Source organism: Siphateles boraxobius, unplaced genomic scaffold (genome assembly GCF_051911475.1).
Source record: "Siphateles boraxobius isolate OS27281-9 unplaced genomic scaffold, OSU_SipBor_1 53, whole genome shotgun sequence".
Classification (NCBI taxonomy): domain Eukaryota; kingdom Metazoa; phylum Chordata; class Actinopteri; order Cypriniformes; family Leuciscidae; genus Siphateles; species Siphateles boraxobius.
In genome coordinates this window covers 5286616-5310000 of record NW_027509175.1, presented here as the reverse complement: position 1 = coordinate 5310000, position 23385 = coordinate 5286616, and the positions used below count along the sequence as shown (strand labels likewise).

Genomic DNA, 23385 nt, shown 5'->3' with positions numbered 1-23385 from the left:
TACAAGAGCCTGATCGAGACGGTACGCAGCACAGCGCCTGAGGCAACGATCATCGTGTCTGGACCGCTTCCCACGTACCGACAAGGACAGGAAAGGTTCAGTAGATTATTTGCACTAAATGAATGGTTAATGTCATTGTGTAATGAACAGAAACTGCTCTTTGTAAATATTTGGAATCTGTTCTGGGAGCGACCTAGGCTCTACCGTGCTGATGGCCTGCACCCCAGCAGAATCGGAGCGGCTGTTCTGTCGGACAACATCTCCAAGACGTTACACACCATATGACTAGAAAATCAAAGTCCAAATCACAGTCTTTGCTGTGCCAAATTAATTGATATAATTAGTGTAGAACATTATATAGAAACTGTGTCTATTTCTCGGTTAGTGAGGCCATATAATAAATCTACTGTAGGATCTAGGAAAAATCTTATTGTAATTAAACCTGAAAATCTAAATATCAGTGAACAAAAACAATTTCTAAAACTAGGTCTTCTAAACATTAGATCGCTCACACCCAAGGCGGTTATTGTAAATGAAATGGTGACAGATAATAGTTTCGATGTACTTTGCCTTACTGAAACCTGGCTTAAACCAAATGAGTATTTCGGTCTAAATGAGTCTACTCCACCAGGATACTGTTATAAGCATGAGCCCCGTCTGATCGGTCGTGGCGGCGGTGTTGCAACAATCTATAGAGATATTCTTAATGTTACTCAGGAAACAGGTCACAGGTTTTATTCGTTTGAAGTACTTGTACTAAATATTACGCTCTTAGATGTAAGAAAGAAATCCCTATTATCTCTAGCCTTGGCTACTGTATATAGACTTCCAGGGCCCTATGCTGATTTCCTAAAAGAGTTTGCAGAGTTTCTCTCAGATCTATTGGTCAATACCGATAAAGCAATAATTGTTGGAGATTTTAACATACACGTAGATAACACAAATGATGCGTTAGGGACTGCGTTTACAGATTTATTAAACTCTTTTGGGGTCAAGCAAAACGTCAGTGCTCCCACTCATCGTCTAAATCATACACTAGACTTAATTATATGATATGGAACCAATCCAACTGATATAGATATTATACCGCAAAGTGACGATCTCACTGATCATCACATGGTAACTTGTATAATACGTACTGCTGAAATTTGTCATGTTGCGCCACGTTATAGACCAGGCAGAACAATTGTTCCAACCACTATAGATAGATTCTCAAATAGCTTACCTGATCTATCTCAGCTGCTCAGTGAATCCAATCAAACAGATGAACTAGAGGAAATGACTAGCAGTTTGAGCACCATTTTCTCTAGTACATTAGATATTGTTGCACCAATTAGATCAAAAAAGGTTAGAGAGAAAACTAAAGCACCTTGGTACAACAGTGCTACGCATGTTATCAAGAGAGAAACTCGTAACTTAGAGCGTAAATGGAAACAAACTAATTTAGAGGTCTTTAGAATCGCGTGGAAAGACAGTATGTCACGTTATAAAAAGGCTCTAAAAGCAGCCAGGGCTGAGCATCTCCACAAACTAATAGAAAATAACCAAAATTATCCAAGGTTTTTATTTAACACCGTGGCTAGACTAACAAATATACAGACATCACCAGAGCAAAATATTCCGTTACAGTATAGTAGTAAGGATTTTATGAACTACTTTAATGAGAAAATAGAAAGCATCCGTAACACAATTGTAAATGTACACTCTTTTATGGTGTCTTATGATTCAGCCTCAATTATCGCCCCTCTGGAACAACTACACCACTTTACAACTATAGGACAGGAAGAGCTAAATAAACTTATCATTGCATCGAAACCAACAACATGTTTATTAGATCCAATACCCACTAAACTACTGAAAGAAGTGTTACCTGTAGTGGAAGAGCCTCTTCTTAATATTATTAACTCGTCTTTATCTTTAGGTCATGTTCCAAGAATATTCAAGCTGGCAGTAATACAACCTCTCATTAAGAAACCGCAATTAGACCCAAATAACTTAGCAAATTACAGACCCATTTCAAATCTTCCATTTATGTCTAAAATACTAGAAAAAATTGTGTCCGCTCAATTGTGCTCTTTCTTGCAAGAAAATGAGATATGAAAAATTCCAGTCAAGATTCAGACCGCATCATAGCACAGAAACTGCGCTAGTTAAAATTACAAATGATTTACTTTTAGCTTCTGACCAAGGCTGTATCTCAATACTAGTTCTACTCGATCTTAGCGCTGCGTTCGACACTATAGATCATAAAATACTCCTGGATCGACTACAAAACTACACTGGTGTTCAGGGACAGGCATTAAGGTGGTTTAGATCGTACTTATCAGACCGTTATCATTTTGTCTGTTTAAATGGGGAAAAATCAAAGATAACGTCAGTAGACTATGGAGTGCCACAAGGATCCGTGTTAGGCCCTCTGCTATTCTCAATATATATGCTCCCACTTGGTAATATTATAAGAAAACATGGAATTACTTTCCACTGTTATGCTGATGACACTCAATTATATATTTCATCACGGCCAGATGAAAACACTAACTTATCAAATTTGACAGAGTGTCTCAAAGATATAAAATGCTGGATGACGCGTAATTTCCTGCTACTAAATTCAGATAAAACGGAGGTATTACTTATTGGTCCAAAAAACTACCCACAAACTCACTTACAATACAACTTTAATATAGAAGGATGTCCTGTTACTTTATCCACTACAGTAAAAGACCTGGGTGTTATACTAGACCGCAACTTGTCTTTCGAAAATCATATTTCATATGTTACAAGAACAGCCTTTTTCCACCTTAGAAACATTACAAAGCTACGTAACATGCTATCTGTTTCTGATGCAGAAAAGTTAGTTCATGCATTCATGACCTCGAGACTAGATTATTGTAATGCTATATTAGCTGGCTGTCCTGCATCCTCAATAAACAAGCTACAGTTAGTGCAAAATGCAGCTGCTAGAGTTCTTACTAGATCAAGAAAATATGATCATAGGTAACCAGTGTAGAGATGATAAAATAGGTTTTATATCAAATTCCGTATCAATTACAAAGTACTATTACTGACCTATAAAGCCCTAAATGGTTTAGCTCCTGTGTATTTAATGGACCTTCTATCGCCCTACAATCCATCGCGTTCTTTAAGATCACTAAATTCGAGGCTTCTGTTCATTCCTAGGATATCTAAGTCCACTAAAGGAGGGAGGCCGTTCTCACATTTAGCTCCAAAACTCTGGAATAGCCTTCCTGATATTGTTCGAGGCTCTGACTCGCTGTCCCAGTTTAAAACTAGATTAAAGACGCATCTCTTTAGCCAAGCATTTACATAATGCTTACCTTTTATACCACTGCTGAATCAGATCAACGGTCAATATACACGTTCCTGTGTATATTGCGTGAATGACGGCTGGTTGGGTAGATATTGTGTTTTGCGCTAGGTGGTATGCCATACGGAACCGTTGCCACTGAACCTGCTTTAACGACGACAGTGGGGCTCGACAGCCTTAGTCTAACGGGTCGGCGCGTATGGTTGGGCTGCGGAGAGATTGTGAGATTGTGGTTGGGTCCCAGCAGCAGGAGGGATGTAGAGGTCAGTAAGCAGGGCTGAGTTGAGTGGGGGACGGAGGGGGGTGACTGTGGGACGCAAGAATCACTGTCTTCATGTTTTTTATCATTTACGCCCGTGTTATGGAAATCATTATGAACAGCAGCTACGCAAATTATTTTCCCTTTTTCCTTTTCTGCTGTTATCTCGGGACGCGAGTCCCGAGAAAAACGGCGTTCGTCAGCTCCAGTTTGTATCCAGCCTTTCACGGAGACTTCAGATACCCCAATCACAAAGCCTGTGAAGAGACGACTCAACACCGGCGATATGGACCCTCTATGGTGGACGGCACTGATCCTCAACAACTCGTCTCAACACCGGCGTGATTACTTGGACTTCCAAAAGATGGAAATGGATAAATATTCTAAATGTTCCGATCCAATCTGCCTTGTAATGCTGCCCGAATCATAAATCATGCACTGTTCCTTCGTTGGCCAGAGGAGAACTGGCCCTCCGACTGAGTCTGGTTGCTCCCAAGGTTTTTTTCTCCATTCTGTCACCTGATGGAGTTTTGGTTCCTTGCCACTGTTGCCTTGGCTTTTGGCTTGCTTAGTTGGGGACATTTTATTGATCTGCCTTGCTTAAGTTGGACGTTGACTCAATTTTCTTTTAGAAACAAACTCTGTTATATTATTTTCATGTTATCACTGTGAAGCTGCTTTGATACAATCTGTATTGTAAAAAGCGCTATATAAATAAAGGTGACTTGACTTGACAATATCACATTCTTCCTCCATTCTCTCATCCCATTGATATTAAGGGATCCCACCCGCAAAAACTCCAGAGAGGAGAAAAAAGCAGAAAAGAGAAGCAAAGTTAAAATCCATCATAAAAGTTTTGTTGTTCCCCTCGTTACTCTTTCTTTTCCAATTTTCTTTCTCCGTCTTATAGAAGTTAAATATTTTTTTAAGATGGAACCTCTTTTGTTGTGAGATATCTTCATAACTACTCATTTTTCTTGCTTTCATCACAGAATTTACAAACTTTTCAATGTCAGGGAAATAATCAACTTCAACCCCAGATATTCCTTTGGTCTTATAGAGGAAAGCATTAATCTCTTCAACAGTGTATAGATCATTATCAGCCTCTCCATCTGACCACTGCTCACCCTCTTTCATACCATCATCAGTAAACTGTCAACACTCATCTACCTCATTATCAATGTTCTCCTCTGAGCCTCCTGCCTGAGGTCCATCATTCATCTCCTCTTAAACTCCATTTCTTCCATCATCCATATCAATAATATCAGAAGCAGCAGCATTCTGTGAGCCAATCTGTACAATAGTGTCAGGATCATATCATCACACCTTCAGTATTGACACTCACCTCATCTTGTCTTTTCACCTCCTCTTTGACTCCATCTTGTTCCCCACTCCTCTACTCTGCTACAGCATTCTGATGTTCAACAGTAACTCCAGTATCAGCTCTAGATGTGGATGGCCTTTGCTCATCACTATGTGGACACTCAAAACGTTTGTGGCCCGAATCACCGCACTCAAAGCACTTCAAACTCTCAGTACTCGCATCAGGCTTGTGCAAAATTCAGAATTGGCCTCCATTCAATTCATGAATTGGGAGTTGAATTGAATTGAATGCGCCCCACATGAAGTTGAATTTGAATTAGAATGACAGGAAGTGGAATTAAATTCATGGAAATTCAAAGAAATTCCACAGTCACACAACAGAAAGAATGTGTTGAATATCACATACATTCAGTGTTAGGAAGGTTACTTTGGAAATGTAATTGCTTACTGTTATAAGTCACCCATTATAAATGTGGTTTGGATTATTTTATTTGGATTACTTTATCAATGTAAAGCAATTTCCTTTTAATTTGATTAGTAACTAATTGAATTACACATTTTACCTCAGTAATACAACTAAATAAAATTACATTCAGTTTTTAATTTAAAGGGATAGTAAACTTTGAAATTAATTTTTGGTATGTTTTAGCTTAGGTGGTGAGGTGGTGACCATAGACTTGCATTATATGACTGACAGACAAGAACAGTTTGACCTAAAAATATCAAAATTGAAACTACTGCGGAAACAAAGACACCTACATCTTGGATGCCCTTGAGGTAAGCTAAAACATGCCAAACATTTATTTCAAAGTGAACTATTCCTTTAATAACAATTTCATTACACGTAACTAGTCACTCCTCAACCCTTTATACATTTTGTTCTAATATATATATATATATATATATATATATATATATATATACACACATATACATACTAATGTCCACCTCAAATTGTTTTTGTTTTTTTTAAGATTTACTAAAGTAATTCTGGGAAATGGAGTCATGTCCCACAAAATTACAAATACAATAAATCAAACTTAATTATTTGTTCTGTGACTAGAGCTTTTAACATTCATTGCTGGGGGAAAACATTTCCTGTTAATGTAATCAAACTTATATCATTGATAGAATATGTTATGCAATCATATCTGACATATACTGTAAAGCTTCATTGTTAAACACTTCATTTAAAATATGTATATGAATTCCTTTGAATTTCTATTGAATTGCAATTCTGCTTCCTTTAATTCAAATTCGAATTGTAATTTTAGATCGTGTTTTTGACATCAATTCAAATTCAATTCAAATTCAAGAATTGAATTGGAATTTAGGAGTCATTCTCAATTCAATTCTGAATTGTGCACAAGCCTGACTCGCATAAACAAGTTTTCTCTGTGATTCACATGGAAAGAAAATTCAAGAGTACGTGTGGGTGAAGTAAGAAACATATAGATCTGATGTCTAAACGAGAGTACATGTTTGAGTGCCGCATTTTTACACCCGAGGGGAATAAGTTTTACGGGGCTCGCAATCTTCCCGAACCTCTGCAACTTTCGTAATCACGTCATTTGATATGAACGGAGGTGCATTTGATATAGTGATTTTAGTTGCTGGATGGGTTAACATGCAACAAATGGGCTAACAGCAACAACCGTTTCTTTAACCAATAACCCACTCACAGTAAACTGATTTACCAGCGGTTCAGATTTCCAAAGTACCACAATCACTTTATTCATACGTGATGCCGACACTTATCAAAACCGATCTGTTCCCCGATAACTACGAGCAGATCTTTCACTGTCACTCCAGGCTCTGGCACACACCTGCAACCATGCCGGAGTGACAGAGGTGACCCGGGAACAGGCTCCATACCGGGTCTGTCTCACACGGTTTGAAAACCGCGCCTTTTCCTTCTCTGTCCTCTGCCTAAAACTAGAAAAGAACTACCGAGGGGAAAACATAAAAAAATGAAAAGAAAATAGATAAAGCACGAAAAAGAAAACGCACTCGCACCAAACAAACACTCAAGCTCCTCACACACTCCAAGCATGCACCAGAGAGAGAGAGAGAGAGAGAGAGAGAGATGTAGAGAAAGAGACAGAGAAAGAGCAAACAAAATTGTCCTCATTGTTCAGTTCTTGGCAGAACATTCCCTCAGGTTACGAGAGGGCCAGAAAAGAGAGGGAAACAGAGAATCACAGACACTAAAGCTAATATAATGTTTTGCTTCCTTTTGTTTTTATTGTCTGGCATTTTTCCCTTCCCCCTTTTCTTTTCCTATTCTGAACAGGAGCTGCACCTTTGACAGACATTGATTTTTGGAAGAACAGACAGATGAGACCCACTGTAGGAATGCAGCCAGGAAAGAGAGAGAGGAAAGGGATACGGGAGACAAGAGGGAGAGAGACGATTTCATTTGGTGAAAGCAAGACGGATCATCCAGAAGCGGAGGATCGTTAATGCTAGGCACCAGCGTATAAACACAAGGATAAGGAATAGGTCAACACTGAGGTGAAAGGTCAAACAAGGTCAGCTCTGTTTATTCTTAAGTAACTATAAAGGGCAATTTGGACTTCAAAATTGATGCATCAGCTGGAAAAGGGTCTTCAGGGCCAAGAACCTTTGGAGGATAGAGACTACAAAAGGACCCTGTTACAAACTGGATTGTAGTCAGGCCTATAGCGTATAGTATTCATTCATAAACATTACATATGATGATAACAATGATTTTTTTTTTTGATTTTATTATGAACTTATGACTTTGTACATCAATATTTTAAAGTTATTGATGTCATGTACCTTTGAATGTGGGAGGCCCAATGAAACATTTAGCAGAAATCTAGCTTTTTAACTGCAGCTTTAATTGAAGTTAAACAAATACTGTATTTTTGAGCAGAGAATATTTCATTTTCAAATGAAAAATTAGAGATCAAAAAATAATTTGCAGACCCCTGCTGTACCACCATAGACCCCCTGCTGAAAACCCCCAAGACAGAATGTGCATACTCAGGATGGTTTTGTTTGATAGTAGATTTTTACATTTTCTGAAAAAAAATTGAGAGGTGCTTATCTGTACAACGCCGTCTTAGCGCCACGTTAAAAAAATAATATTTCAAGAACACAGATGTTACTTTAAAGCCGCAGTCCGTAACTTTTTGTGTTCCGAATTTAAAAATGTATAATAAGAGAGTACATCATGTATCCATTTTTATATATATATTTGGGGGGGGGCTCGTGTCATTTATTTTTATAAAGAGAATTTTTATTAGGCCTACCTTATTAAATGTATGCATCATCTTTCATGCCAAATTCTTTCATTTGATAAATAAATTCAGTTATAATAATAAGACACTATAGGGCTGTTACCCATCAAATTAAATAATTTGCACTGCAAAATTACAACTGCAATAAATAATCTTATAAGATTGAGGTTTTAAATGTTTGAATATTCAAATAAAAAAATGCAATACTTAAACATGAAACTAAATCACCAATAGGTGGCAGCAAGTCACCGTTTTAATTAGTGAATCATTGAGTCATTCATACAAAAGATTCGGTCAAAACGCTGAATCATTCAGTAACTAAACACGCGCTGCTGTTGCTTCCCTTTGGAAATATTTTCGTCGGTGAAATGGAACAAAAACAACACGTTGTTGACATTGTTAGCAGAAATACACTACCCATTATCAATCGCTGTTTACATTGAATGTAATAAAATCACAATCATTGTCTGGTTGGGCAAGTAAAATTATCTTTCACTTGCTCTTTCACAATTTCCTTTTGTCCCGCACAAGCGTTATGAGTTTAGTCTCGCTGTAAAGCCAACAGGTGATCGTTCACAGTGATCTGTGTGACTGTCACGCATCATTAACGCGGCAAAAACAGATCACAACAGCTCAAAAGACGTCTATGGTTTCACTCCAGTCTAATTATCACATTCCCAAATATTATTTTGAAGTTTACCGTTCCTGCAACTTGCAGCTTGTAACGATTCCTCGGTTAACGTCGAGGAATCGATTTTAAAAAATCCTCGATTGCAATTTACCCGTGTCGAGGAACCGGCAAAATACCGGAAGTGGCGCATTCCATAGACAAGAATCAATGAACCGCATTATTACACCGTTTTCTAAGGGTACGCGATCTATTTAAAACCATTGACAATCATAATATAGCATAGTGCTATCATGAAATCACAAAGGCTGCGAATCAGTTAAAAAAAGTAAATGCGCTGTTTTTTCCCCCACAGAGAAGCACGAACCTTTAATTTATTTACATGCGTGCAGATTATATTAAAAGTACCTCAGCTCCGTTTACAGTAAACACTTCTCCACACATACTCAGTCTCTGCATGTGCTGGAACGCAAAACCTCTGGCGCGTTTCATAGTTGCACTCTCATTTATATGCGTGTCAGCGTCTCGGGTTTCTCAAACTCCATCTCTGCGTGCTGTGAGTTTGTCTGCTTATAACGTTCATCTGCCCGCAGTGTGCGCCGATTGATCATTGCATTTGATCATGCCTTAAAGGTGCTCTAAGCGATGTCGGGTGACATCACTTCTTGTTGACGTTTAAAGTATTGTCAAACAAAACGAAGGCTAGCTAGACCCTCCCCCTCCTCCTCATCCGCGCATTAACCCCCCAAGCCGCACCCCCAAACCCTTCTTATCGGTTATTGGCTGGAACAGTTTGTTATGTTTCGTGGTGCGGGTAAGCCCAGTTTGTTTTTGTTGCCGTTTGTGGAGCCTGGGGTGTCTGCAGAGACCATGTTTTTTTACAGTGCACCATGTAAAATAAATGATATAAATTGATATAAACATAACTTATGTACATTACGTAAAAACAAATGTCCATAGAGATATTACCAACGGCTTACATTAAAGGTGCTCAAAGCGATGTCACGCATTTTTTAGGCCAAAACATTTTTTGTCACATACAACAAACATCTCCTCACTATCCGCTAGCTGCCTGTCCCCTTAACAGCGTCGTTTGAGGCAGGCTGCAAAAGTGAGTCAAATCTGTATCTCCCTCATGTTAAAATCCCCAACTTTACAGCAGAAAAAAAATATGTTTACAGCCTGGAGCAAAAATTGTTTTTGGTCTATATAGCTAATTTTGCCCTTCATGACAACTGTGAGGGGGGTGATTTTTTTTACAACTCATCCGTTTAAATTATATTAAGCCTTAAAGTTCGGCATAATTAAGGGCGTGGCCACTTGAGTGACTGGTGGATTGAGGCTGCTGTAACTGCTAGCCGACGTTTGTCTATCTGTTAACGTCACCCTCAGCTAATTCCAGCCGCTGCTGTACTTGCCATCTCTGCAGTGTTTGTGCTTTTTTCGGAATTATTCCATACAATTTAATACACGCATTATACCTTTGCCCACGCCATTGGATTCCGTCGTTGTCGAGTATGGAGAGAACAACCAGCGCTGTATTTCCAGTTGTTTTCCTCATGGATGTCTGACAATTTCGTTGCTTTTTGGAGTATACAGGCTACACTCGTTATGCGGTACCTTTGCTCTCACGGAACAGATATGCTTATTTAACTTTTAAGTGTTAAATAAAAAGTACCGCGAGATGAAATTCTGCAGGTGTCAGTGCTTTCTCTCCGTCCATGCAATTGATGCACACCCTTGATTAAGCACGGATTTCTAGTGCATTTACTTGAACTTCTGAGGTAATATTTTTGGTTTAACCCATTTGAGAAATTGAGAGGTGGCCAAAATCAGATTTTAAAATTGACTGAACTGAATAAAGTTCTTTACGAACTTGACGTGCGATGCCGCGCTGACTGACATGTAAGTTATGCACATGAATCACTGTCACACGCACAAGCTCAGAGCAATATTGTAAGTTACTGCATGATAATACATTTTCAACTAGCATAATAATAATGCATCACAATACACATAGTCTCACTTTTAGTTAAGTCTTTTAATTATTATAGTATTTCGAAGGGCAAAAACATGAACCTTAACTATTGGCTTTACTTCTACATTCAGCTGTCACTTTAGCGCGAGGCCAGTAGCATAACATTAGCACCTCAGATCCACCCACGTCCCGCCTCTTTGCCCATTTTCTTTTATCCAGGAGTGACGAGAGATGAAGCGCTGCCAAGATGCCGGCGGTTGGCCCCGCCCACTTTAGGCTTCAAAAACGCTCTTCAGAAACCTACGGGTGACGTCACGGACACTACGTACATATTTTTTTACAGTCTATGATACTAACTAAGGTAGTTAACTAATGAACCACATTGTAAAGTGTTACCTATTTGTATTTTCAAGTAATTTTAAAGGCTGTTGATAATGCATTGCATTACCTTCGTGAAAAATGTAACCTGCAATTTACAATTTGATCCGTTCTGTGCATTTCGACTGCATCAGAAAAAGCACTAAAACTTGCTGGTCTCGCAGAGCAGGGCCCGGAGCTCAGATACCCCTTTTCCACCAAAAAAGAACTGTTTCGGTACTGGTGCTGGTTCAAAGTTGGTTTGGAGTTGGTTCAACTTGCGAACCTTCTCAGAACCTGTTTGTTTTTCCACTGACTAGAGCGCCCAGCGAACAACGTCGCTACATCACTGTGTACGTCGCCATACATCTTATCTAGAAACGCTTGCAAACCTACAACATTACCTTTGGATTATCTCTAACCCGTGAACCAAAAAGGCTTTAAAAACAGTTGAAATATGTTAGTCTTTTAACCTTTTCCTTTGATATGTAATCTTTTCTGATTAGTTATGTACCCCTGTCTTGTCTTTTTTTCTTTCCATTTATTTGTTCTATATTGTGACAGTTTTCTTCTTTGCTTACATAATGTTTTCAATAAAAAAAACGTCTACGGTTACGTATGTAACCCTCGTTCCCTGAGTAGGGAACGGAGACGTTACGTCGGATGACGACGAATGGGGTTTCGCTTAGAAAGCCTATCAACTTCGAGTATTACAAAACGAGCCAATGGCAAAGAAATGCCATGGGTCTGCGGAATTTGCATGGCGTAACTCCGCCCCACCTCGTGGGTATAAAAGGAGGAAGCCGGCAGCAAGCAGATATGTTTCTTCGCTGAGGAGCCAAGACTGAGCTCAGGCGATCCCCGCGGTACAGCGGAAAGTGGCAGGCAGACGTAACGTCTCCGTTCCCTACTCAGGGAACGAGGGTTACATACGTAACCGTAGACGTTCCCTTTCGTTGTCACTCCGAGTTACGTCGGATGACGACGAATGGGGTTACCAGTCTAATCACGCCACCTTCTCAGCTGTCTTCCAGTGCCCTGCGTAAATCGAGATCCCTGTCAGCCTGGACAAAGGACTCCATATAACACAGGAATACCAAGGTACACTGGGAAGCATATCCCAAGCTAGGGGAAGTATGCAATTAATGCCAGCCCGGAGGGGGGGGACTTAGAGAATACACATATGACCCGAAGGAAGCATATGGGAAACACTGGGGTGTCCAGCCGCAGGTGGAATATTTCAACCCCAGGGGTGGCAAGGTGGCTTGCCAAGGGAAAGACACACGCTCAGAGAGGCTTACAGTGGAAATACACATGTGGGGGTCGCTCAGAGGAGGGACCATGCACACGGGAGGCACCTAGCCGACGCACAGGCAATAGACACTGGCGCCGACGTCAGGAGTGCTGGAGGAGCTCAGGGCTTTCGGAGAAGCTCACCTGAGAAAAATATCGCACGTATCCAGTCCGTGGAGTGGAATGGCGAGCAAGCGAAGACACCTGAGCGGGTCCGGTACTAGCTGGTTGAAGCGAGTACACGAGAGGACACAGGCTCCACTCGGAGATTATAGAATCTGGCGAATGTGTTAGGTGTCGCCCAGCCTGCAGCTCTGCAGATGTCTGTTAGCGAGGCGCCATGCGCTAGAGCCCAAGAGGACGCCACACTCCGGGTGGAGTGGGCAGTCACACCAAGGGGGCACGGTCGACCTTGCTGCTGGTAAGCCAAGGCAATGGTGTCCACTATCCAGTGAGACAACCTTTGCTTGGAGAGAGCCTTTCCCTTCAGCTTCCCACCATAACAGACAAAGAGCTGGTCTGAGGTCCTGAAACACTGCGTTCTGTCTACATAGGCGCGGAGAGCGCGTACTGGACAGAGCAGTGCCAAGGCTGGGTCTGCCTCCTCCGAGGGCAGCGCTTGCAGGTTCACCACCTGGTCCCGGAAGGGAGTGGTAGGAACCTTGGGCACATATCCAGGCCGGGGTCTCAGGATCACGTGAGAGTAAGCCGGCCCAAATTCCAGGCACGCTTCGTCAACGGAGAATGCGTGCAGGTCCCCAACCCTCTTGATGGAGGCCAGTGCAACCAGAAGCGCTGTCTTCATCGACAGGAACTTAAGCTCAACTGATTGCAGGGGCTCAAAGGGAGCACTCTTCAGGGCAGTTAGAACCACTGAGAGGTCCCAAGAGGGAACGAGAGGAGGACGAGGAGGATTTAGTCTCCTCGCTCCTCTCAGGAACCTGATGATCAGGTCGTGCTTCCCTACCGACTTACCTTCGATGAGGTCATGATGTGCGGCAATGGCGGCAACATAGACCTTCAGGGTGGAGGGAGACAGCCTTCGCTCCAGCCCCTGTTGAAGGAAGGAAAGCAAAACACTGATCGAGCATCTCCGGGGGTCTTCTCGGTGAGAAGAGCACCAGTTGACGAAGAGGTTCCACTTCAACGCATAGACGTGTCTCGTGGACGACGCTCTAGCGGAAGTGATGGTAGCCACCACCGCTGGTGGTAGGGTACTCAAACCTGCCTCGTCCCATCCAGGAGCCACACGTGGAGGTTCCAAAGATCGGGACGAGGGTGCCATAGGGTGCCCCGTCCCTGAGAAAGAAGGTTCTTCCTCAGAGGGATCGGCCAAGGAGGTGCTGTCGCGAGGAGTACTAGTTCGGGGAACCAGGTCCGGTTGGGCCAGTAAGGGGCAACCAGAATGACCTGCTCCTCGTCCTCCCTGACCTTGCGCAAAGTGTGCGCAAGAAGGCTCACTGGGGGAAACGCATACTTGCGGCCCTGCGGCCAGCTGTGCGCCAGAGCATCCGTGCCGAGCGTGCCCTCGGTCAGGGAATAGAACTGGGCGCAGTGGGTCGAGTCGTGAGAGGCAAACAGATCTATCTGCGCGTCCCCGAACTGGTCCCAAATCAGCTGAACCGACTGGGGATGGAGTCGCCATTCTCCAGGGAGGGGCTGAAGCCGTGAGAGCTCGTCGGCTGCACAGTTCAGCGCTCCGGGAAAGAAGATGGCTCGAAGCGACCTCAGATGCTTCTGACTCCATAGGAGGAGGTGGCGAGCGAGTTGTGACATACGGCGGGAGCGTAGACCACCTTGATGGTTGATGTACGCTACAGTGGCGGTATTGTCTGAGCGGACTAGTACGTGTTGACCCCTGAGCAACGCCCGGAAGCGGTGCAGGGCAAGGCGTACTGCCAACAACTCGAGGCAATTGACATGCCACAGCCGCTGGGGTCCTGTCCAGGAGCCCGCAGCAGCATGTCCATTGCACATGGCGCCCCAGCCCGTGGTGGAGGCATCTGTTGAGACAACATGCCGGGAAGCTCGAGCCAGGGGGACACCGGCCCTGAGAAAATCGAGGTTCGACCACGGGGTGAAGAACTGACGGCAGGTCGGAGTAACTGGTACTCGGAACGTGCCGTGTTGCCATGCCCACCTCGGGACTCGGTCGCGAAGCCAAAGCTGAAGCGGTCTCATATGAAGCAATCCGAGCGGCGTGACCGCGGCTGCAGATGCCATATGCCCCAGGAGCCTCTGAAAAAGTTTCAGTGGAACCGCACTCTTGCCCTCGAATTGTCTTAGGCAAGTCAGCAGTGACTGCGCGCGCTCGCTCGTAAGCTGCGCGGACATGGCGACCGAGTCGATGTCCATACCGAGAAAAGAGATCCTCTGCACGGGGCAAAGTTTGCTCTTCTCCCAGTTGACCCGAAGGCCCAGACGGGCTAGGTGCCGGAGCACTAGGTCCCTGTGTTCGCAAACCTGATCTCGAGAGTGAGCTAGGATCAGCCAGTCGTCGATATAACTCAGGATGCGAACCCCTTGCTCTCGAAGGGGAACAAGGGCCGCCTCGACGACCTTCGTGAAGATGCGAGGAGACAGGGCTAGCCCGAAAGGGAGAACCGCGTACTGGTATGCCTGCCCCTCGAAAGCAAACCGGAGGAACGGTCTGTGTCGAGGAAGAATGGAGACATGAAAGTAGGCGTCCTTCAGGTCGATCGCTGCAAACCAATCCTGGGGCCGTATGCATTCGAAAACGCGTTTGGCGGTGAGCATCTTGAACGGCATCCGATGAAGGGAGCGGTTCAGCACGCGCAAGTCCAGGATTGGCCGTAACCCACCGGTTTTCTTGGGGACAATGAAGTAGGGGCTGTAGAAGCCGGACCTCATCTCGGCTGGAGGGACAGTCTCGATTGCACCCTTCGCCAGCAGGGTGGCAATCTCTGCTCTCATGATAGGGGCATTGCCACCGACCAAAGTGGAGCGGACTCCCCTGAAGCGGGGAGGAGACCGTGCGAACTGAATCGCATAGCCGAGCCTGACGGTACGCGCGATCCAGTGGGACAGACGGGGAAGCTCTAGCCAGGCTCCCAGGAACTGAACCAACGGGATCATGCGGGCCACAGGCGTCCCCCCGGAGGGGCAGCGAGGCGGAGTAACTGGCCCAGATGTGGACGGCATAGCGGCCCGGAGAGGGGGCACAGTTAGCAACCGCACCCTGGCAGAGGGGGCCAGGGGAGGACCAGGCTGGTCGTCCCGCGGGGGCCTGCTCTGCCAGGGGTCTGGCGACAGAGGGGGACAAGGGCGAAGCGGTCCGTGGACGGCACGCCGTGTCAACCGCCTCTGGGACAGAGGGGGGCGAGGAGAGCACGGCTTGTGGGCGGCGCTCTGTGTCGCCCGAGAACTCTGTGAGCTCAGGGAAGAGGGGATTGTTTCTGTCTTTAACCACATTAGGGTGCTGCCCACCCGTGGGTGAGCAGCGGGGAGTGGAGAACAAAAGATTCTCCCCCGGCCCTCCACCGGGGGAAGGAGTGGTCCTGCTACCACCTCCTGAGAAACAATCATCATCCCTGAGCAGCCCGTCTCAGGAGCGCCGCTTGGCCCGGCGTTTAGCGGGGGGCGGGGCAGGAGAGGGCTGTGGCGCCTTCTTACGGCTTCCTCCGCGACCGGCCCTGGGTGGAGGCTGCTGCGTGGTCCGGGCGGGAGGGGCGGGAGCCGCAGGAGGGCGCCCTCGGCGGGAAACAGGTCGAGGCGTCTGCCCGGCCGGCAAGGTGGAGGCAGCAGCGGGCCGGCGGGGCAGAATGTGTTTGATGGCCTCGGTCTGTTTCTGGGCAGTTGAAAACTGTTGGGCAAAGTCTTCAACTGCACCGCCGAAGAGGCCGGCCTGGGACAAGGGGGCGTTAAGCAGACGGGTCCGCTCAGCGTCCCGCATGTCAGCCAGGTTCAGCCACAGATGTCGCTCCTGGACCACAGCTGTGGACATCACCAAACCCAGGGAGCGCGCGGTAACCTTCGTCGCCCGGAGAGCAAGGTCGGTCGCGGCGCGCAGCTCATCAAAGAGCCCTGGGTTTGTCCTACCCTCGTGCATGTCTCTGAGCATCTGGGCCTGGTAGACCTGCAGAGTGGCCATAGCATGCAGTGAAGCAGCCGCCTGTCCCGCCGCTCTGTAAGACTTCGCCACCAGGGTCGACGAAAATCTACAGGCTTTGGATGGGTGCTTAGGCTCGCCCCGAGAAGAAGCACTCTGCGGACATAGTTGCATGGCAACAGAGCGTTCAACCGGGGGAAGCCCAGTGTACCCACGGGCAGCTGCCTCATCGAGGGGAGGAAAGGCGGATGAGACCAGCGAGCGGTCCCGAGAAGACAGGGGGGTCTTCCAGGACTTCGAGATCTCATCATGCACATCCGGGAAGAAAGGTATTGGGGTTTGCCGAGGACGAGGGTCGGCGGCCTTACCCAAAAACCAATCGTCCAGCCGCGAGCGCTCAGGACAGGGTGGAGGCCTCCACTCAAGTCCGATGCTCGCGGCTGCCCGGGAAAGCATGGCCGTCATCTCCGGATCAGACTCGAGCACAGCCGTATGCACACCGGAAGGTGGCAGCTGTGACGAGCCCTCACTTCCAGAAGAGTCAAACCCGCCTAGTGATGCTGCAACAGACATGGCATCTTCCTCTGTAGCTTCAACTGAAGCCCGCGGGCCACCAGAGGGTAGACCCGCGGGAATCAGCAGTTCACTAGCGGGCACCGTCATTGAAGAGGGGGGCTGGGGTCGCGGACACATAGTCGGCGCCTTGTTCCAGACCGTAACCCTCAGATCACCCTGGCCACCAGCCGCAGGACGGGGGGTGGATGAGGGGACTCTCACTCTTGCGAGTTCACGGAGTCTCGACCGTAATGACGCGATGGTCATGTTCCCACAGAGAGAACATGAGTCATCCACGAGCGCTGCTCTAGCATGATCAATGCCCAAACATACTATGCAACGCTCGTGCCCATCAGAGTCCGATACCAATCTGCCGCAACCAGAAGTACACGGGCGAGACATCTTTAAAAAGACGTGCCACGTGTAAGCTCTTTTAGTGAGAGAAAACTCAAGTGTTGAAGCACCCGGGGAGAAACGCACCGACTGGCAGACCACTGCAACAGATCAGCAGGAAGCACGCTCTCGCCGTAGATCGCCGTCACACCAACACTCGAGGTACTCGTTTGTAAAGCTGACAATTCAGAGATGGCTTGTGGAGAGAAGAATACACTTGGCTCCGAAGCGAAAACATATCTGCTTGCTGCCGGCTTCCTCCTTTTATACCCACGAGGTGGGGCGGAGTTACGCCATGCAAATTCCGCAGACCCATGGCATTTCTTTGCCATTGGCTCGTTTTGTAATACTCGAAGTTGATAGGCTTTCTAAGCGAAACCCCATTCGTCGTCATCCGACGTAACTCGGAGTGACAACGAAAGGGAACTAGAAACGCTTGCCCCAACTTCAAGCATAACAATTACGATGGCGGACTACATCGTGTTTCTGCAAATGTTTCTCCTGGCTTTGCGATTCTATATTATGGTCAGAGAAGATGTTTAGAACACATCTAAACCCGCTCCCAGCCCCTGACGTAAGCATGACGTGGTAAGAGAACGGTTCACAACCACCACAGACGTATGCAACACAAGTCAAGAAGCACCTGGAGTCTCATTTATAAATCTGCACAGGATTCTTACTAAAAGTGTACGTGTGCCCGAAAGCCAAAAATAGCGTACGCAAAAAAATATTCAGACTTTGAAAACAGTGCGTATGCCAGAACCTGTGCAGAATTCACTTTAGAAATCCCAGTCAGCGGAAGATTGTGCGCACATGCGTCTGCTTCCCGAAATAACCATATATGGAGCTTACAAAGCCTAGTTTTACTATGCATATCATCATTTGCATATGATTATTCATCCACGTGATAACATGTTTAACGGTACAAAGACATTAGGAAAATGTGAAATACCGATGTGCCGTCACATTACATTAATACAAATAATTTGGTAGCCTATCCTTGCCTTGTTTTTGAATAAATAAATCAAACAGTGTAAAATACATTTCAGAGAAAGTTTTTCTCAATCTTTTCCACTGGCCAAATAGTATTTTTAATTGATTTATATTTTTAATGGAAACAGATAGACCTTGTTGTGCATTATATGCACGAAACTATTTTCTCTGACAATCTGCTATTATCATGATAAGAATTATATCTGTAGTTAAAATATTAAAACACAGCATGCCAGAGGAAAAGTGTTCAAAAGCATTGCATCCACAAAAAATATTTATATTTATGATTTCATGTAGTTTAAGTGTTTAACTCCATTAATGAGAATGGCATATTTAATCTAAATGTTTATATCAGAACTAAAACAGTTTAAATTATTATTTTATTTATTTAAACTGTTATTAAGAAGGGATGGATACAATGTATTCAATTTACATATTGAAACTAGTGTATGAAATGGCAAATTAATGTATATTATATAATTGAATTATCATTTTCATTTTGCACCAAACGTTGCACAAATGTATGAAATGGCAAATTAATGTATATTATAGAATTATCATTTTCATTTTGCACCAAACGTTGCACAAATGTAATGGAAAATGGAAATTTAAATACAGAAATGCATTGCGATTTTACATATTGCATTGTCAATTTGCATATTACATTTCAAATTGAATATTGCTACCCATATTATTTGCTTCAAGTGATAGGCTTGGTGAGTGAAATTATATTTGTATTATCTTTCTGTATATGTTTCATTTTCTTTGGATTTTCTGTCTAAAAGTGACCAAAAATACATTTAACTCCAGCTCACCATCGGTGTCTCCAAACTTCTCCATCTCCAAAACATTCGTACACATGGGTAAGAGTTTGCGTGCGGGTGCGCAAATTTTCCCGTCAAGTTTGTTTTTATTAATCGGAACTTATGCGTCGGTAGTGGCGTACGCCTCTTTCAGGGCCTGTTTTGTGTGTACGCAACGGTTATAATTGAGGCGCCTGCTCCGCAGCATCGAAGTGCCTTCACTTGTCACAGCCAGGTACCGATAGTGTTTTCCTTAAGCTACAGCATTGTCGTGAAATTAAACCATTAGTTACTTAAAGTACATCCATAGAGCCAGCCTGACTTGCGCAATAGCCCAAAAGTCCTCTGGCGTTTTTATAAAATCGGATCGCGTTATATCCGCGGCTACTGCAGATAATCTGCGGCTCAGACGGGCCAAGTTATAAAAAAAATAATTGCGAGTGGGTCGCTGAGATATCATTAAAAGACTCTGAACTCTCATTTCACAGAAAAACGCAACAAACGAGCCTCATTCTTTCTTTTGTTTAACAACGTATTTCTCCTCAGGGAAAAGCAATCAAGGAAAACATGCCTAGAGCACCTTCTAGTGGTCATTATATAAAAAAAGGCACACTACATGAACGGTAATTTTCTTAGTTAGCTGTGAAGTTTTTTAAAGTTTTCTTTTTTCTTTCTTTTTTTATTATTTAAGTCAGGTCAGTAACAAGACTCAAAGTGCACCAGATGAATGAATTTATCTTTAAAATGTACAAAATTCTCTTCTGGGGGAGCACGCCCCGGGACCCCCCTAGAGGTACTGAGCTCCACCCACAAAATGACTGTGGGAAACACAGTAGGCTATATGATGGTCTACGAAAAATACAAATTTAATTATCTTATTAAAACACATGATTGGGATTTTTCCACCTCCGCCTTATTTTGAGCCAGGAAAAACCCTAATACAGTACCAGTCAAAAGTTTACACACGGATAGGAAAGTGTCCAAACTTTTGACTGGTACTGTACTATAATATACACATAAATAATATTGCTACTGTATTATAATACACATAAATAATATTGCTACTGTATTATACTTCACATAAATAATATTGCTACTGTATTATAATATACATAAATAATATTGCTACTGTATTATAATATACACATAAATAATATCGGGCGATATATTGATATGGGTTTTGATACCGCCAAAAATCGATATTGGTCGGGCTCTACTCAGAGGTATCAGGTACCTCCTTCAATGTAAGTCTATGAGGCTTTTGCATAAGAGTAGAAGTACATTACTACAAAAATCCCAAGTCTAAGCAATGATGCTTCCCTTAAAGCAAAAAAAAAACTGTAAATCTAGAGTCATATCATAAACACATTATTGTCTGATATAAAAGTGACCTGCATAAGTCAAACACACACACACATCCTACCTATAAACACTAATAAGGATAAATAGTTGTTCTGTTATCAAGTGCTGATTTTACCAGTTTATTTTCTCTACTTGTGATGTTAACCAACCAGGATGGGGCCAAATATTTTTCAACAGCCCTTCTTTTGGCTTCACATTATTGTTTTGAATTACTGCAAGCAGCTGAATATTGTCCAAGTTTATCATCTCTAAAGACCCGTTTAACCTCATCTCTTTTTCTGCTCAAGTCCACCACTTACTTTCGGAACTAAAATTAAAATTCAACTCTATACAATTGAGCTCACCTTACCTGACAGCGACTGTCATGTGTCATCTTATGATCGATTAGTCATATGGCAATTCTCCATTAGCCCCTTACTCTGATCTGCACACGCCTGACCTGACACACAAAGAGCACAAATATACCATTTCTGTTTATGCTCAATTGTCTTTTTTACACAAAAGTAGAGCAAGCACCTTACAGATGTGGAGAAATCATAGTAATGAGTCCATCTGGATAGCAGACACAAGGCTGCAGGGTGAACAAGGACTGTGAAGTGTGTGCGAAAATACACACGATCAAGCCTGTACACACAGACTACAGCTATCAAACATACATAGGTCTGCTTCAGAGTACACACACTCAGATATAAATCACAAACACGTCTGTAAACATCCAGACAAACAAATGTCAGAGCAGACAGCAGCATGGTCAGGTTACTCATCCATCAGACAAATAATGCACTGCTTCACAGATCAGATACCTGAACGAGAACGCTTCAATGGTTCCTGCAGCTGGAAAACTACAGCATTTGAGGTTTCTGATGGATTCCTGATGTTAAAGGAGGTTTGATCCACATTTTGCTGCACGTATCACAGCTCTGTAAACAAAGCTGCCTCCTAAATGTAGACACACATAACCATTCAAAAGTTCGGCTGCATTCAATTTCAACAAATGTACACAGAACACGTTTTTTTCCATTTAATCCAACTTAATAAATATAACAACAGAGCTATTACATTCAACTGCTATTTATTTCCAGATAATATCTTTATTATATTATAACATTTACACAAATAAAAACTGAAATGTTTGTTTAGGCCTACAGAACATGAGATAGTTTTCATAAACACTTCAAGTAAATAAGCTGTTCTCTAGTGTCTTTATAGCTAACTAACGAACTGTGAACACTGGTTAACTTTCCAGAGGTAAATCCAACATTTACGTGATATTGTTTACAAGCTGTTTTATTGACCTCTTTCCGTGATTGAAACACCGTTTTAATGATTACATGATGATACGGATTTTGGTAAGTTGTACAGTATCTTTCAACATACCGTCTGACATTCACGCAGTTTTTTCTAGATGTAATTTGTAAAGTGGAAGAAAAGACTTACGCTCCACGCAGCAGCTTGAACAGAGGCGCCGATCTGTCAAAACGACATTTACTGTTTGAATTGAGAGATAAAATGTACATAATTTAACAGCTGAGACACTGTTTCTTCTCAGACGTAATTATTGCGATTATTGGATTATTGGAGGTGCTACAAATAGATCTGGCAACCCTGGCTTGAACTACAGCTGATTCATAGGGTCAAATAAAGCCTGCATTAGCATCTGTAGCCTATTTTTTAAAGGGTAACTAATGCCGCATTCCAGGCAACCTGTAACCTGTGTTTTTCCAACCTTATACCCGTGAAATTGCACTGGAACGGCAGTCAAACCCGTGACTTCCCACCCGTGAACTTGTACTAGATCGACGTTCTCCCAGTTACAGTTCTGACGTCACATAGCCCGTGAAACCCAACAAAAACAACAATGGCAGCCCCTACGGATGCAGTGTTTCTGCAGGCGGTACACGGTGACAATACACTTTAGGACAATATAACGTTTCAGTCAAATTAATAATAATATAATAATGATAATAATACACACACGATTATGTATTACAATGTTATGTGTCTCTGAAAATATAAGTATATATTGCGCTCGGGTAGTTTGGCGTGAATGGCCTGGAACGCTACAAAGTCGTAAGTCATGGTTTGAAGTCGTGATTTACGTGCTCAAAAACCTGCCTGGAACGCAGCATAAACCCCTGTTCAGAGCCCGACTCCACCCATTGGCAATATTTGAAAAATGCTGGAAAAGTGGGCAGAGCCCAGCGGAGGGGGGCGTGCACCTGAGACGCATCTCTCTGTAGGCAAGGGCGTGGTTAGCTGCTATCCTCTGACGTCAGAGGGTACCACAACTTCCAATATAAAAAATTCAATTGCAGTAGCCACCGTTCAACCTGAAGAGGGCAGCACTCAGATGTTTTTACACCATATATTGTAGAATTAAAGGTGCTCAAAGCGATGTCACGCGTTTTTTAGGCCAAAACATTTTTTTGTCACATACAACAAACATCTCCTCACTATCCGCTAGCTGCCTGTCCCCTGAACACACTGTAAAAAACACGGTCTCTGCAGACACCCCAGGCTCCACAAACGGCAAACAAAAACAAACTGGGCTTACCCGCACGACGAAACATAAACTAGGGATGCTCCGATTAGGATTTTTGCAGCCGATACCGATAGCCGATTTCTTGTCATGGTGATCGGCCGAAACCGATCCCGATGCTTAATATACTTAATATAAGACAAAGATAAATACAAACAAAATGGAGCAGTCTGATGCAGCCCACAAGGTTAAATTAAACATTGTCCAATAGTAGGGGTGGGAATCTCTAGGCACCTCACGAT

General features: G+C 43.8%; 1 long non-coding RNA gene across 2 annotated transcripts in view; it reads right to left on the bottom strand.

Moving 5' to 3' along the window:
* LOC143714124 (uncharacterized) overlaps positions 1-21529 on the bottom strand; it is a 284206-nt gene extending 262677 nt beyond the window's left edge. For both annotated transcript variants that reach the window (XR_013195410.1, XR_013195409.1), the window contains exons 1-2: positions 21408-21529; positions 20954-21043 (exon numbers count right to left, since the gene is read on the bottom strand). This is a non-coding gene — a long non-coding RNA (uncharacterized LOC143714124). The remainder of the gene's footprint in view (positions 1-20953; positions 21044-21407) is intronic.
* Positions 21530-23385: the final 1856 nt, after the last annotated feature.